This window comes from Schistocerca nitens, chromosome 4 (assembly GCF_023898315.1).
Source record: "Schistocerca nitens isolate TAMUIC-IGC-003100 chromosome 4, iqSchNite1.1, whole genome shotgun sequence".
Lineage (NCBI taxonomy): Eukaryota > Metazoa > Arthropoda > Insecta > Orthoptera > Acrididae > Schistocerca > Schistocerca nitens.
Window position 1 is genome coordinate 233,029,739 of NC_064617.1, and position 15,527 is coordinate 233,045,265.

The window sequence follows — 15,527 nt, forward strand, 5'->3', positions numbered from 1 at the left end:
CCAGGTTATGCAATTCTCTTTGTGTTGTTTTGGTGCTGACTGCTTTCGCGAGTCCAACATGGAGTTCTGCAGTGACTTTTACTGCTGTTGTCCTCTTATTATCTCTCACAATTCTCTTCAATGATTATCCATCACGATGACTCAGTGGCATTGCGACTTAGTGGATGATGATCTGTGCTTTCCCTGTATATGGAATAAATCTTCGGTACAGTGCTTCTTCAAACACTAAACACGTCGGCTACCTTTGTTACGGAAGCACACGCCATACGACCACTAACAGTTAGCCCACGTTCTAACTCACTTGGTTCGGACACAATGCAGTCACAACTGCCTAGAATACTGTTGTGACCATGTGACTCTCGTGGTCAAATACACTGAAGCGCATTCAAGTGCAGAGTTATGTAAACAGCCAGAATACGGCGCTCCGGTCGGCAACGCCTATATAAGACAGCAAGTGTCTGGCGCAGTTGTTAGATCGGTTACTGCAGCTACAATGGCAGGTTATCAAGATTTAAGTGAGTCTGAACGTGGTGTTATAGTCGGGGCGCGAGCGATAGGGCACAGCATCTACGAGATAGCGATGAAGTGGGGATTTTCTCGTACGACCATTTCGCGAGTATACCGTCAATATCAGGAATCCGGTGAAACTTCAAATCTGCGACAGCGCTGCGGCCGGAAAAACATCCTGCAAGAACGACACCAATGACCACTAAAGAGAATAGTTCAACGTGACAGAAATGTAACCCTTCCGCAAATTGCTGCAGATTTCAATGCTGGACCATCGACAAGTGGCAGCGTGCGAATCATTCAACGAAACGTCATCGATATGGGCTTTCAGAGCCGAAGACCCACTCGTGTACACTTCATGACTGCACGACATAAAGCTTTACGCCTCGCCTGGGCTCGTCAACACTGACATTGGATTGTTGATGACTGGAAACGTCGTGTCGGACGAGTCTCGTTTCAAATTGTATCGAGCGGATGGGCACGTATGGGTATGAAGACGACCTCATGAATCCATGGACCTTCCATGGCAACAGGGGACTGTTCAAGGGGGACTGTTCAAGGTGGTGGATGATCTATAATGGTGTGGGACGTGAGCATACGAAAGCATCCTATCTGATCACCTGCATCTATTCATGTCCATTGTGCATTCCGACGGACTTGGGCCATTCCAGCAGGATAATGCGACACCCCACACGTTCAGAATTGCTACAGAGAGGTTTCCGGGACACACTGAGTTTAAACACTTCCGCTGGCCACCAAACTCCACAGACGTGAATATTGGTTCAAATTGTTCAAATGGCTCTGAGCACTATGGGACTTAACATCTGAGGTCATCAGTCTCCTAGAACTTAGAACTACTTAAACCTAACTAACCTAAGGACATCACACACATCCATAGCCGAGGCAGGATTCGAACCTGCGACCGTAGCGGTCGCGCGGTTCCGGACTGAAGCGCCTAGAAGCACTCGGCCCCAAAGGCCGGCCAGACGTGAATATTATTCAGTATATCTGGCATACCTTGCAACGTGCTGTTCAGAAGAGATCTCCACACCCTTGTACTCTTACTAATTGCCGGCCGCGGTGGTCTCGCGGTTCTAGGCGCGCAGTCCGGAACCGTGCGACTGCTACGGTCGCAGGTTCGAATCCTGCCTCGGGCATGGATGTGTGTGATGTCCTTAGGTTAGTTAGGTTTAAGTAGTTCTAAGTTCTAGGGGACTGATGACCACAGCTGTTAAGTCCCATAGTGCTCAGAGCCATTTGCACCATTTTTGAACTCTTACTAATTTATCTACAGTTCTGCAGGATTCATAGTGTCAGTTCCCTCCAGCTCTACTTCAGACATTAGTCAAGTCCATGCCACGTCGTATTGCTCCACTTCTGCGTGCTCGAGGGGTCCTGCACGATGTCAGGGAGGAGTACCAGTTTCTTTGCCTCTTCAGTGTACAACAGCGCGACCCTCATGATTGTAGCCGCGCAGGATTAGTCGAGCAGTCTAAGGCGCTGCAGTCATGGACTGTGCGGCTGGTCCCAGCGGAGGTTCGAGTCCTCCCTCGGGCACGGGTGTGTGTGTGTTTGTCCTTAGGATAATTTAGGCTAAGTAGTGTGTAAGATTAGGGACTGATGACCTTAGCAGTTAAGTCCCATAAGAAATGGTTCAAATGGCTCTGAGCACTATGGGACTTAACATCTATGGTCATCAGTCCCCTAGAACTTAGAACTACTTAAACCTAACTAACCTAAGGACATCACACACATCCATGCCCGAGGCAGGATTCGAACCTGCGACCGTAGCAGTCGCGCGGCTCCGGACTGAGCGCCTAGAACCTCTAGACCACCGCGGCCGGCAAGTCCCATAAGATTTGAACATTTTAATGATTGTATAACATCTGAATTTATATCCGAGCACGCATTTTTCACGGTTTTGTGATATTTTTGACCCTGTAGACGTCATCGCCCAACGCACAACGTGTGATGTTATCTAACTGCTTAGCAAGTAAGGTGGAAACCCGAGTTCTTTTAGATCGTGTCCACGTACGCAGTCACGCTTCCGGTGAAGACATTTATATCCCACTCTCGAAAGTGTTTTGAAACGCGTAATTCCCCGAGGTGACGTCACAATTCGCGTTCCGCTACGCGTTCACTTTCACGTGAGGTGGCCGCTTTAATGTCCTTGCCGAGAGACAGTAGCGGACGAGCCGACGTCGCGGAGGCCGGCTGGCGGATTCTACCCGGTCGCTGCAAGCAGGAGCGCGGATTTAATTTCGCGCCGCGAATGTCGCCCCAGCACTCGACTCTGTTTACCGTGCGACAGCCTCATAACGTTTCATTTTCCCCGCTGCCTGCGAGCTACCTAACGTTCCCTCTCAAGGGGAGGGGGCGCACCAGGGCAAGATGCCTGCTACCTCAGAGGCTACATGACACGCAGGATACAACACAACCACACACACTCACACACACAGATAAAGATAAAGCATGTTACGGGCGAGGCGCTGTCAAGGTCCCGGCACCGTACTGCTTGCTTTTTTGAAATTGGGGTGGGCGTGGGGAAATTAATTGCACTGCAGTAGGTGAGACAAAGCTGTAGCCTGTTATTGTTGTACACCTTATCTTTAACGTAACCCCACAAAAATGAGTCGCATATGCTCAGAACCAGAGAATATGGCGACCAATCGAGGCCCACGCCAGCGGCCTCTGGGTACCGAAGAGACAGAATGCGGTCCCCAAAGTCAAGGACATCAAACTCCCTCCTGCTTCGATGAAATCGAACTCCGTCTTGCATGTACCACAATTGTCGGTATCAGGATCACTTTGGATAATGGGGATGAAATCTTCTCCCAAAACCTTCACGTACCGTTCGGTAGTCACCGTGCAATCAGGGAATTATTCCGTGTCTAGACACGGTGCACCACACATCACCCGTTGAGGGTGAAGAGGCTTCTCCATCACGAAATGCGGATTCTCAGTCCCTCAAATGCGCCAATTTTGCTTATTGACAAACCTATCCAAATGAAAGTGTGCTTCGTCGCTGAACCGAACCATGCATTCGCATAGTAATACGCAGTTTGAACGTCCTAAGGCAAACCGTTCAGAAGTTATGGAGACTATATTTCATATACAGGGTTATTACAAATGATTGAAGCGGTTTCACAGCTCTACAATAACTTTATTATTTGAGATATTTTCACAATGCTTTGCACACACATACAAAAACTCAAAAAGTTTTTTTAGGCATTCACAAATGTTCGATATGTGCCCCTTTAGTGATTCAGCAGACATCAAGCCGATAATCAAGTTCCTCCCACACTCGGCGCAGCATGTCCCCATCAATGAGTTCGAAAGCATCGTTGATGCGAGCTCGCAGTTCTGGCACGTTTCTTGGTAGAGGAGGTTTAAACACTGAACCTTTCACATAACCCCACAGAAAGAAATCGCATAGGGTTAAGTCGGGAGAGAGTGGAGGCCATGACATGAATTGCTGATCATGATCTCCACCACGACCGATCCATCGGTTTTCCAATCTCCTGTTTACGAAATGCCGAACATCATGATGGAAGTGCGGTGGAGCACCATCCTGTTGAAAGATGAAGTCGACGCTGTCGGTCTCCAGTTGTGGCATGAGCCAATTTTCCAGCATGTCCAGATACACGTGTCCTGTAACGTTTTTTTCACAGAAGAAAAAGGGGCCGTAAACTTTAAACAGTGAGACTGCACAAAACAGGTTAACTTTTGGTGAACTGCGATTTTATTGCACGAATGCGTGAGGATTCTCTACCGCCCAGATTCGCACATTGTGTCTGTTCACTTCACCATTAAGAAAAAATGTTGCTTCATCACTGAAAACAAGTTTCGCACTGAACGCATCGTCTTCCATGAGCTGTTGCAACCGCGCCGAAAATTCAAAGCGATTGACTTTGTCATCGGGTGTCAGGGCTTGTAGCAATTGTAAACGGTAAGGCTTCTGCTTTAGCCTTTTCCGTAAGATTTTCCAAACCGTCGGCTGTTGTACGTTTAGCTCCCTGCTTGCTTTATTCGCTTTATTCGTCGACTTCCGCGGGCTACGCGTGAAACTTGCCCGCACGCGTTCAACCGTTTCTTCGCTCACTGCAGACCGACTCGTTGATTTCCCCTTACAGAGGCATCCAGAAGCTTTAAACTGCGCATACCATCGCCGAATGGAGTTAGCAGTTGGTGGATCTTTGTTGAACTTCGTCCTGAAGTGCCGTTGCACTGTTATGACTGACTGATGTGAGTGCATTTCAAGCACGACATACGCTTTCTCGGCTCCTGTCGCCATTTTGTCTCACTGCGCTCTCGAGCGCTCTGGCGGCAGAAACCTGAAGTGCGGCTTCAGCCGAACAAAACTTTATGAGTTTTTCTACGTATCTGTAGTGTGTCGTGACCATAGGTCAATGAATGGAGCTACAGTGAATTTATGAAATCGCTTCAATCATTTGTAATAGCCCTGTAGTTCAATAATTGTCGCCCTGTAACTCTGTCAAAGATAGCAAGGGATGTGGGAGGACAATTGAACGGAATTGATAGCGTCCTGAAATGAGGTTGTAATATGAATATCAACAAAGGTAAAAGAAGGGCAACGCAATGAAGTCGAATTAATTCATATACTGCTGAACGAATTAGTTTAAGAACTGAGACACTGGAAGCAGTCGATGACGCTCTACGAGCATCAAACTGACAATGGCCGAAGTAGAGGCGGGTATAAATTGCAGACCAGCAATAACATTTCTGAAAAAGAACAAGTTGTTCATATCAAATGTAAATTCAGATGAGGAAGTCTTTTCCGGCGGTATTTATCTGAAGTCTAGCCTCGTACGGTTGTGAAATGTGGATATAGCTATTTCAGAATGGGAAAAGAATAAAAGCATTTCAAAAGTGGGGCAACAGAGAAATGCTGAATATGAGATGGGGAGAAAAGAAATTTATGGCAGAATCTGACGGAAACAAGCAATCGTCTAGTAGGACACATCCTGGAGGATCAAGCAATCGTCAATTTGGCAATGAAGGGAAGTGTGGGAGATAAAAATTGTAGAGGGACACCAAGAGTTGAGTACAGTATACAGGACTTAGGATGTAAGTTGCGGTAGTTACACAAAGACGAAAAGCCTCGTACAGCGTATACTAGCATGGAGAGCTGTATAAAATAAGTCTTCGGATTCAAGACCCCAACAGCAACACTTGTTATGACTGTACGTGAATAATTGTGCGATATTTTAAAGCACTGTAAACAACACATCATTGACATAAAGCTGTGCGTATTTTCGATCGCTTGAAGAATACAGTGGACGTAATTCTACTTTATTCAACCACGTTTTACGTATAGCAAATTAGCACAGTATTTTTTTTTTATTTTCTCTTCCCCCATGATATGCTTTGCATTATTACTAACTTTCGACACAATACAGTCATTGAACGTGGCTAGCTTTACATTGCTAAAAAAGCTCTCCTAAAAATCAATTTTGGGTACATCCACAGACACATCTGTTGTAGCGACATTTTATTGTTTGGCATAGAACTGTGTTGTGTATTACGAAATCCTGTCGCATCCATGGAGATATACTTCGTACGTTTATAATACGATGAATTTAGTTTTTAACATGATTCACAATAAAAAACATTAGTTCCGAAACTGTCTGCACATGCCACCGCCTGCAAAGGCCTGCAAGTGTCAGTTCTGCTTGCCAGTAATTCGGGCGATGGTAAAAGCCTGGTAAAAACAGTGATTACCTGACTCGTATTACTTTAACAAACCAAGAGTAAGAATGCTCTGGTCCGTGGTCCTGTTTTAGTGTACACGTGACCCATGTAGTCACTGGCCGAGAAGTTTTATTTCTATTTTGAGATGTAGAGACTTACCATCGATAAATAGTGATGATTCCTTGCTGTGTGAATGGGCCTGGTAAGGCAACTGTGATGGATAGTTTTAATGTGAAATAAATTTTGTTAGACGGTACCTTCACATAATATAAGGCAGTAAAACAATACGCTTAAAAAGTATGATTACGTATTGCTTCATAAAGTCCTAGTTCGTGAATGCCACGAGGCAGGCGTGAACTTAAACCGCTCATGAAAACAGTAACAAAATACTCTTCGTCTCTCTCTCCCTCTCTCTCTATCTGTCTATCTATCTCTTCGTCACAGACACATACACACACACACACACACACACACACACACACACACACACACACACATTCTCTATCTGTCTATCTATCTCTTCGTCACAGACACATACACACACACACACACACACACACACACACACACACTCTCTATACAGTTTCTCCCGTTACAAGCACACCACATCTGATGGAGCTCAATTTTCTGCATCGGCATTTCGACTTGACGGACGAAATGAAGAAACGCAGTGAAGAGAAGGGGAATGCTGCAAGTTTCGCAGCCGTCGCCCCCCTGTTTACAGCTGACCGCTTAACAGTTGACTGTAATACGGTTACAGGTGTCTCCAGAAAATATAAAGGACGCCTTCACAGCTCAGCGGAAAATACAGGATGGCGGAAGCAGGGACAAGTTGCAGCTTAAGACTTTCAAACCGGGAAGCAAATTTTAGCGTTAATAGGCTTAAAATATCGCGAGGGAAGTTCGCTGTGATAATTTATAATTCGCTTATTATAAAGGGCTGGACTCAAATCGAGCGTCTATAATCGAGAAGCAAAGACGGAAAGAGATGCGAGGTAGTCACTAAGAGATCGCTAGTTGCTGCATTCGTCCGCTAGTTGTATTCACCCACCATCTTCTACACTTGTGGCATGTACCACTCTACACTGTACAAAAATGCTTCTATGAGGTTTGGAATTTCATGCTAGAAAACATAATTTCGATGTATATGATGCTTTGCATGTATCTAAGAAAAATCAAAGATGAGATTACTAAAAATACTAAAAATCATCAGTAATCATGTGGCGCTGTCACAGAATGTGGACAGTAATTAGCAAAGAAAGAGTTGCTGAGCTCATACCAATGGTTCAGCGAGCGGTGTCACTCGTCAACTGTCTTGCTTCGTCGATAACCTGGCGAGCCCATCAAGAAATATGGAGATAGCTGTGAAACAGATAAAAATGCTGAAGTAAGAACCATAAAAAATCTAGCTTTCAAGTTTCTTTTGGGAAAACAGTACATAAACAAGATCCAGACAGCACCTCATCGTCTTCCAATAGGGTACGGTAAAATAGAAAAAGTAATATTTTCAGGCATCTTGATGAAAATTAGAGAAAAAGAAGTCAACGACTGCAAGAAAGATAATATTGCCACTGCTATCCGTAGGAAGCACGTGCTATACAAAACAAAGGCTATCTGCAGAAAAACTAAACTCGGGCACTATATAAACAGTGATCAAAACCGGAAGTCTATAACTAAGCGAATATGTCAGAATGACAGGAAAGGCTGAACTGGGAAAACTCGAGGAGTTTGAGCGCAATAACCTTCTGAAAAGAGTGGAGCCTAAGAGAATAGACGGATACCACAGACTGTGAGGAAGAGGTATAATGAACAGGTAATAAAGCGTATAAGGAAAAGACGACTGAAGTTGTACGAAGCAGATTTTTAGTGTATTGGCCACCTGATCAGAAGAATCCGATAAATAGTTCAATGAAGCAAGGAAGAGCCTCAAGAGCACTGGGCTGAATCAGTAAGATATGTCTATCCGATCAATATACGGCACGTTTGAGATCAACGAACATTTTTATCTTCTCCTAAACTACATTCACGAATCACGGAATCAGAGGCACTGCTTGTGGCATCCATGTTCTGTCCTGATGACTGCGGAGGTACGATGTGGCGCAGGGTGCAAGAGTCATCCTGATCCATTCCATGACCGTTCGACTGCCGCCACAGATTGGTCGAATAGGGTATCCACATGCACAAATCTCGCTCGATTGCGTCTTTTTTGTGCTCAGTAAGGCTGAGGTCAGATGTCCTGTGGGCGATTTTGTGTCATTTCTCAAAATAATGGATGCACCACAAAAATTAAAAGGTGGTAATCCGTTGAAAACCGTATGATCTGAGTTAAAATAATTCCTTCAACGAGCAAATACATGAACACTGTTAATTTTTTTTTTTTTTGCCTGGAGAGTTCTGCAGTGTGCTTCTAAGAACTGGATAATCTCGCAAGCAAGATAAAGGCAGATAGAAATGACGGAAATGTGACTAGTAGGGACGTGAGTAGGAAATGCTACACCCAGAGAAAAAATCAGAAATTTGTGTAATACTCTTCCACCAAGGACGCCTTGTGTAAGATATGTTTCCATTAGTAATGCCGTATGCCCCAATACTTTATCACCATGGAAACTATATGCCATATATCCACTCTCGTATCACAGGATCTACTATTCCACTAGTAGCCTCCTATTAATAATATGTCCGAAATAACAGGTACCACGCCGGCCGCTGTGGCCGAGCGGTTCTAGGCTCTTCAGTTAGGCTCTTCAGTCCGGAAGCACGTGGCTGCTTCGGTCGCAGGTTTGAATCCTGCCTTGGGCATGGATGTGTGTGATTTTTTTTTTAACAGATACCACGCGGAATCCGCAGCTGTAATACATATTATGTAAACCTAAGTAGAAGGGGGGAAAAAGGGAAGGAACCGTTGATGGAACTGTTGGTGTCAGCTGCATACGGAATCAGAGGCAACGAGTGAAAATGTGTGCCGCACCGGATTCGAAACAGGTATCTCCAGCTTATTAAGCAGTTGCGTTAACCATTGCGCCATCCGGACTTAGTATTTATCGCAACTGCTCAGATTATCCCGGCACGCTGCCGACCAATACACACTATCACCTAACGTCACCTATCCGCAGTCTTGTCCAAGTCCTCCCTACTCGCTACTTTGAGATTCCCACAGGAGTGCGAACGTTATTGTGCGTTCGTATTGAAGGTGGTAGATTCATTGCCCATCTAGGTGAAATCACACCACGAAATCATATAATTTTCTTTTCACTTACTTCTCGGTGTCTTCCCCATAGATCCTCAACCTGCCGAATATTCGCGAATACTAGATGTCTTTGATTTGAATGCGGGTAAACCACAATAGAAATTACGTACGCTATCTCTGGAACACGCTGTTTATTCTCTACCGTACGCCGTGCGTGTGTTCGTGTAAGATTCGCAGTACTCGATGTTAAATTCCACAAAATTGTATACATAATGTTCTGGTATAATCTCTAACATTTACAATAAAGAGCTGCCACCAACTACCATTGAGGCGGAACCACTTTGTGTGGCTCGTTCTGGCTATTACGAGAGTTGTCCAGAAAGTAATGCACCGCATTTTTTTTCTCAGTAGAAAACAATGCTACGAATGCGAAACGGTTACGTATGTATTATTTGAACTCTCCTGAGCGAGCGCTCCTAGTTTCCGTGACTTCCGACAGATAGCGTAACTGCAGGACAGTTTCAAAATGGCGTCTGTAGGTGATGTACGTTACAGGCAACTTGCTGTCATTGAATTTCTCACTGCAGAGAAAGAAACTGTGGCGGATATTCACAAACACTTGTGCAAGGTGTATGGAACACCTGCTGTCGACAGAAATACTGTTAGTCGCTGGCCACGGAGGCTGAGGTCATCAGAAGGTGGTTCGACGGAGCTCCACGATATGCAGCAGTCAGGGAGACCATCCACAGCTGTCACACCCACATATTCCAGCGAGCTTCCACTTGTTTAGGCCATCAAAGGATACCATTCGTGGAAGACATTTTCAGGATGATGAGAGGGTGATTCACACAGTGAAGCACTGGCTGCGCCACCAGGACAAAGATTGGTATCGACAGGGCATACACGCCCTTGTTTCGAGCTGGAGGAAGACCATAGAACTGGATGGGGATTACGTGGAAAAATAGTGTTTGTAGATAAAACACAATTCTTTCGTGTGTGTAATTCTCATTATTTTCAATAAAGAATTGTTGAAGAAAAAATGCGGTGCTTTACTTTCTGTGCAACCCTCTTACTATCGCTGGACGTGGAAATGTGAACGATACATTGTCTGAGCAACGACTCTCACTGGTCTCGAAAACCAGTTGAATTCTTGCGACTTCAAATTGAATTTTGTAAAACTCATATACGTTTCTCACGTTCTGACAGATCGTTTAACACGGTAATGACCTTCAGCTTCTTTTAACCCTGATATATTTATACCAGAGTCGTGGTGGCACTTTTAATTAATAAAGAGACTTCTCTGAGACATTCATTGATTTCTGTAAGCTGCTTCCGTTATTATGTAAATTATAAGACATTTAGATTCCGACCGCATCGCCGAGTCTAGCGCTTATTAGTTTCAACGTTTGTTCTGTCGTTGAATCGGTCATCCGCCGCTGCAGCACATCACATGCGTCTGTTCTCTTTAGGTAATTAACCTGAACACTAGTGAGAAGTTGCTCCTTTCATCTCATCCTTACACGCGTCTTTAAATAAATCTTTTCTGATGCGATGAAGGCGACTTGTTCCAGTGCAAAATAAACAAAGTAGCAGAGAAAAAATGGCGTATTCTAAAGAAAACGTCACAAGCTCCTGAAAGGAAGGAATGGTGGAAGGCAACTTCTCAAGGAAATAGAAAAGAAAAAAGAAAACTCATGAGACGCCTACTGATACGCAACAGATAAACGACAAACATATTTGAAGGTAAAATCCTTGGTAGAAGCATCGAGTTAGACGTACGAGATAAGCCTTCTAAGAGCAGAAAAGATACTGCCAAAAATTGGAAAGGGATGCAACAGACCAGACACTGTAGCAGCATTCATAAGGTTTAGCCTTTGGAACATTGTTATCATTTATTATTATTATTATGGTACATTTCAGGAAAGTGAGTTCTTCATATTTATCAGGAACCAGATTCTGTGAACCGGTGCCATACACGCTTTCAAGAAAATTGGCAGTTTTGCTATTTTCAGCTATAGCTTCAACCTTGGTTCAAAATGGTTCAGATGGCTCTGAGCACTATGGGACTTAACATCTATGGTCATCAGTCCCCTAGAACTTAGAACTACTTAAACCTAACTAACCTAAGGACATCACACAACACCCAGTCATCACGAGGCAGAGAAAATACCCGACCCCGCCGGGAATCGAGCCCGGGCGCGGGAAGCGAGAACGCTACCGCACGACCACGAGCTGCGGACACTTCAACCTTGTCCTGTGCAAAATATAGAATAGCAGACTTCACATTTTGCCCTTAAGACATGTGTCAGATCTAGTTGGTCGGCAACTTGGTCACGAAGATCAGTCAGCAATTAATGACGATGCTTTGTGGACTCGCAAACAAACCACGCGGAGTTCCGGTTCTCCAGAAACATGTCAATGCCGTCTTTGTTTTCACGGCACGAAGTTCAGAGCGGGAATATAGTTTCCTGCCATACTGAATCCCCAGTGAGAAAATTGATGTACAGCTCTATGGTTTAAACTTGATTTCACTGTCGCATTTTTTGGTGCTGCAATTCGCACAGATTTTAGTGGGTTTGGTCAGGTCGGAAATGTGCCTTCACCGCAAATTTATTGTGAAGAACTTCGAACCCCGGCACGATATTTGTCTTCACAGACACTCATACAAACGGTGTCTCTAAACGTACAACCCGCTCCTGTGGTGAGGTCGCTGTAGCAAGCCTGTGCGGTGACGCTCGACTTAGAGGTAAGTGTGTCGAATCCTGGTGGTGAGAAATTTTCACTGGGGCCACGGCTAACCCCCACCACTAGGACATCGATGCAGGTTTCCCGCACCTGCTCCCCTACGCTTATTCCATGAGTATGGGACTATATGACTTGGATTTTTTATTTTTAAAATGAGTTATTGAAGCAGTTAATTCGGCAAAATGTTCTTCTTAAATTTTGTATGAAACAGATCGACTTAGAGGTTGAGACCACGAAAAGATAAACTCTTCTGAAACTATAAAATCAACTGCTTTGGGCGTAACCAACTGGTCTGGGCGTAGTGGTCATATTTAATGGTTATGAATTATAATATACAGGGTGAACATTAATAAAACCGACAAACTGCAAGGGCTGGAAATGGAGGAAAAGGGTCCTTTGAACATGTAACTGGAAATGAACGGTGTGCGTGCAATGACAACAAATAGTCCAGGAACACAGTACAGAGCTGCACCGCATCCACGCCACGGCAGATGTTCAAAGTGGTCTCCACGGGATGCAATATCATGCAGGATAAACGTAATCGTACTTTGGCTCACTTCACGTTGGCGGGCCACGAGGCGGTCCTCCAAATCTAGCGTACGCACAGTTCGCCGCCTCCCTGCACTTTAGACCATCAGAAAGGACCCATGACCACAAAAATGCTCAAAAAAAGGCTTGAAATGTTGTGTGATGTGGCTGATGTCTGTGGGGGTATTTGTTTTGGTACAGCCGTGCTGCCTCTCGACCGTTTCAAAAATGGTTCAGATGGCTCGGAGCAGTATGGGACTAACTTCTGAGGTCATCAGTCCCCTAGAACTTAGAGCTACTTAAACCTAACTAACCTAAGGACATCACACATATCCATGCCCGAGGCAGGATTCGAACCTGCGACCGTAGCGGTCGTGCGGTTCCAGATTGTAGCACCTAGAACCACTCGGTCACTCAGGCCTCGACCGTTTCCATCTGGTTGGCCGTACACAAAGACCATCTCGGCGTGCTCCCGACATGAGCCGCTGAGCATTCTACTGCTTACATTACGCTGCGCCAAACAGCTTACACCACACAAGGTACGTGGTCAGAGCAACTGTCATTCATCAGCGCCATCTTCTGTGACAACGATATATTTCCGGACACTTGTTCATGAGACCTTTTTTCCTCCATTTCAATCAGGAATGCGTCTCTGCAGTATGTCGGCTTTACTAACGTTAGCCTTGTGTATTAACCAGGAGGGTACCTGCCGTTGCCTTATGTATTTATTCCAAGTCTTCTATTAGTCCATATCCACGTTCCCTCTCTCTCTGAACATTTCCTCCTCCCTCTCTCTGTTTATCGGCTCTCACGCTTACATCTCCTCCCTCTGTCCACCTATATGCTCCTTCCCTTCTGTCCATCTGCCCCTCCTTTTCTGTCTTCTCCTCCCCCTCTGTCTCCTCATCATCCCTTCTAAGTGCTTCTCCCCCTCCCCTACCAGTTCATCTCTTCCTCCCCCCCCCCTGTCTGTCCATCTCCTCCCTTCCTTGTCGCTGTCCATCTCCCCCTCCCTTCTATCTCTGTTCATCTGTTTCTCGTTGCTCTCTCTGTCCATCTCCTCCACTCCCTACTCTCTGTCAATCTCCTCCTCCAGCTATCTATTTCCATCTCCCCAATCCCCCCCCCCCTCTGTCTGTCCATCTCTACCTCCCAAATTCTCTTTCTGTTTTATCAACCTCACGCCACCAGGGGGTTGTTGGTACTTATCCCCATAATATTCATTCCATATAGTACACGTCCGCAGCTCGTGGTCTAGTGGTTAGCATTGATGCCTTTGGACCATGAGGTCCCAGGTTTGATTACCGGCCGGGTTGGGGATTTTCTCTGCCGGGTGACTGGGAGTTTGTGTTGTCATCATCATCATCATCATCATTTGTGACAGTGGCTAGAGGACTGAGAAAAAAATTGGTCTGTGTAACAATTGGGACTTTATACGAGCGCTGATGACCGCGCAGTTGAACGCCTCACAAACCAGACGTCATCCTCATCACCATATAGTACATAATGTGTCTGTCAAGTATGGTTGAAATTGATCCTGGGGTTTAGAAAGAGCATTTTAATCCGGTCTTCGTTGGTGTGCCCAAATGTCACATCTATTTCACATATATTTAAGATATTTTACACATATTTGTGTACATATATCACCTGTATCTCTAGCGAATTTCACCCTGCAGTTTCTCTTTCCGCAGCTCAGTATTTGCGACATCATATCTCTTGAAATGTGTCATACAATGATATAATTTTGTAGGTCCATCTATTTCTGCAAAATGTGTCATGAATAGACTTAGTAGTAAAGAAGTAATAACTTGAAACGTCAGGCCTGATGCCACAGTTTTTCACGCTTCTCAGTGTTTTCGACGTCAAATCTCCTGAAGTACTTGTCATACACTGATACATTTTGCAGGTATATTTAATGGTATATGTGAATACGGTCTACCTAATGTGTTTCAAATAAAGATAGTAGTAAATAAGTAATGAATTAAAAACTCATGCCTGATGCGACAGTTTTACTGCATGAACAGCTAAAACGTAGTAACTGATAAACTTTTTCCTTTCATTATTTTGTGTGGGATGTCAGCGAGAAAAGGTCTCATAAAGGTTTGAAATAACGTGTTAAGTTTGTTGCAAGTTCTCAAATGCTGGATGAGTGTTTGCGCGTCTTGAGCTACGATTCTTTTTCACTTCTAACACCACCCCTTTCAGAGATAGGTGGTTTTTACTCCCACGTTGGTTCTTTCCAGAGACTAAGTGATTTGTGTATCAAGTGTGGTTCAAATGTATCCAGTAAGATGTGGAACATACATACATTTTTATACTATGTATCACTATATACACATTAAAATTACAGTACAGAAAGCAAAATTAAAAGGAAAGAAGAATCTGCTGCATTCTATTTACCTATGCCTCGTTAACATACACTTACTGGATTTCTTTTAAGATCTTCTGCAGATTTTCTTCGTTACGTCCTGTAATTTGCTACAGAAAGTTATTCATCCTTTATTTGGTGCAAATTGAATACAAAGTTTCTCGAAGTAGTTAGTAACTTTAATTATCAATAGAAAGCTATTAAAAGCCGTACGCGAGTTTGCTATCTCAAGTTCTGCTTTATTGGAAAGTTCCCGCGGGGAGGTATATTACTTTTCATGACCAAAATTTAGGAAACTTGTCTTAAATTAAGTCTGATGGATATTATATTGCCCGAGGGGAAAAAGTAACATCGAAACCCTTCGTGTCTTGGTCAGTTGCAAGGAATACAGAAAAAAATTACGGAGTCTTCTGCATAAAAGAAACATATTCACCGATCTTTAAGATAGAATTAAGTTATGATATGCATAAATATTCAGAG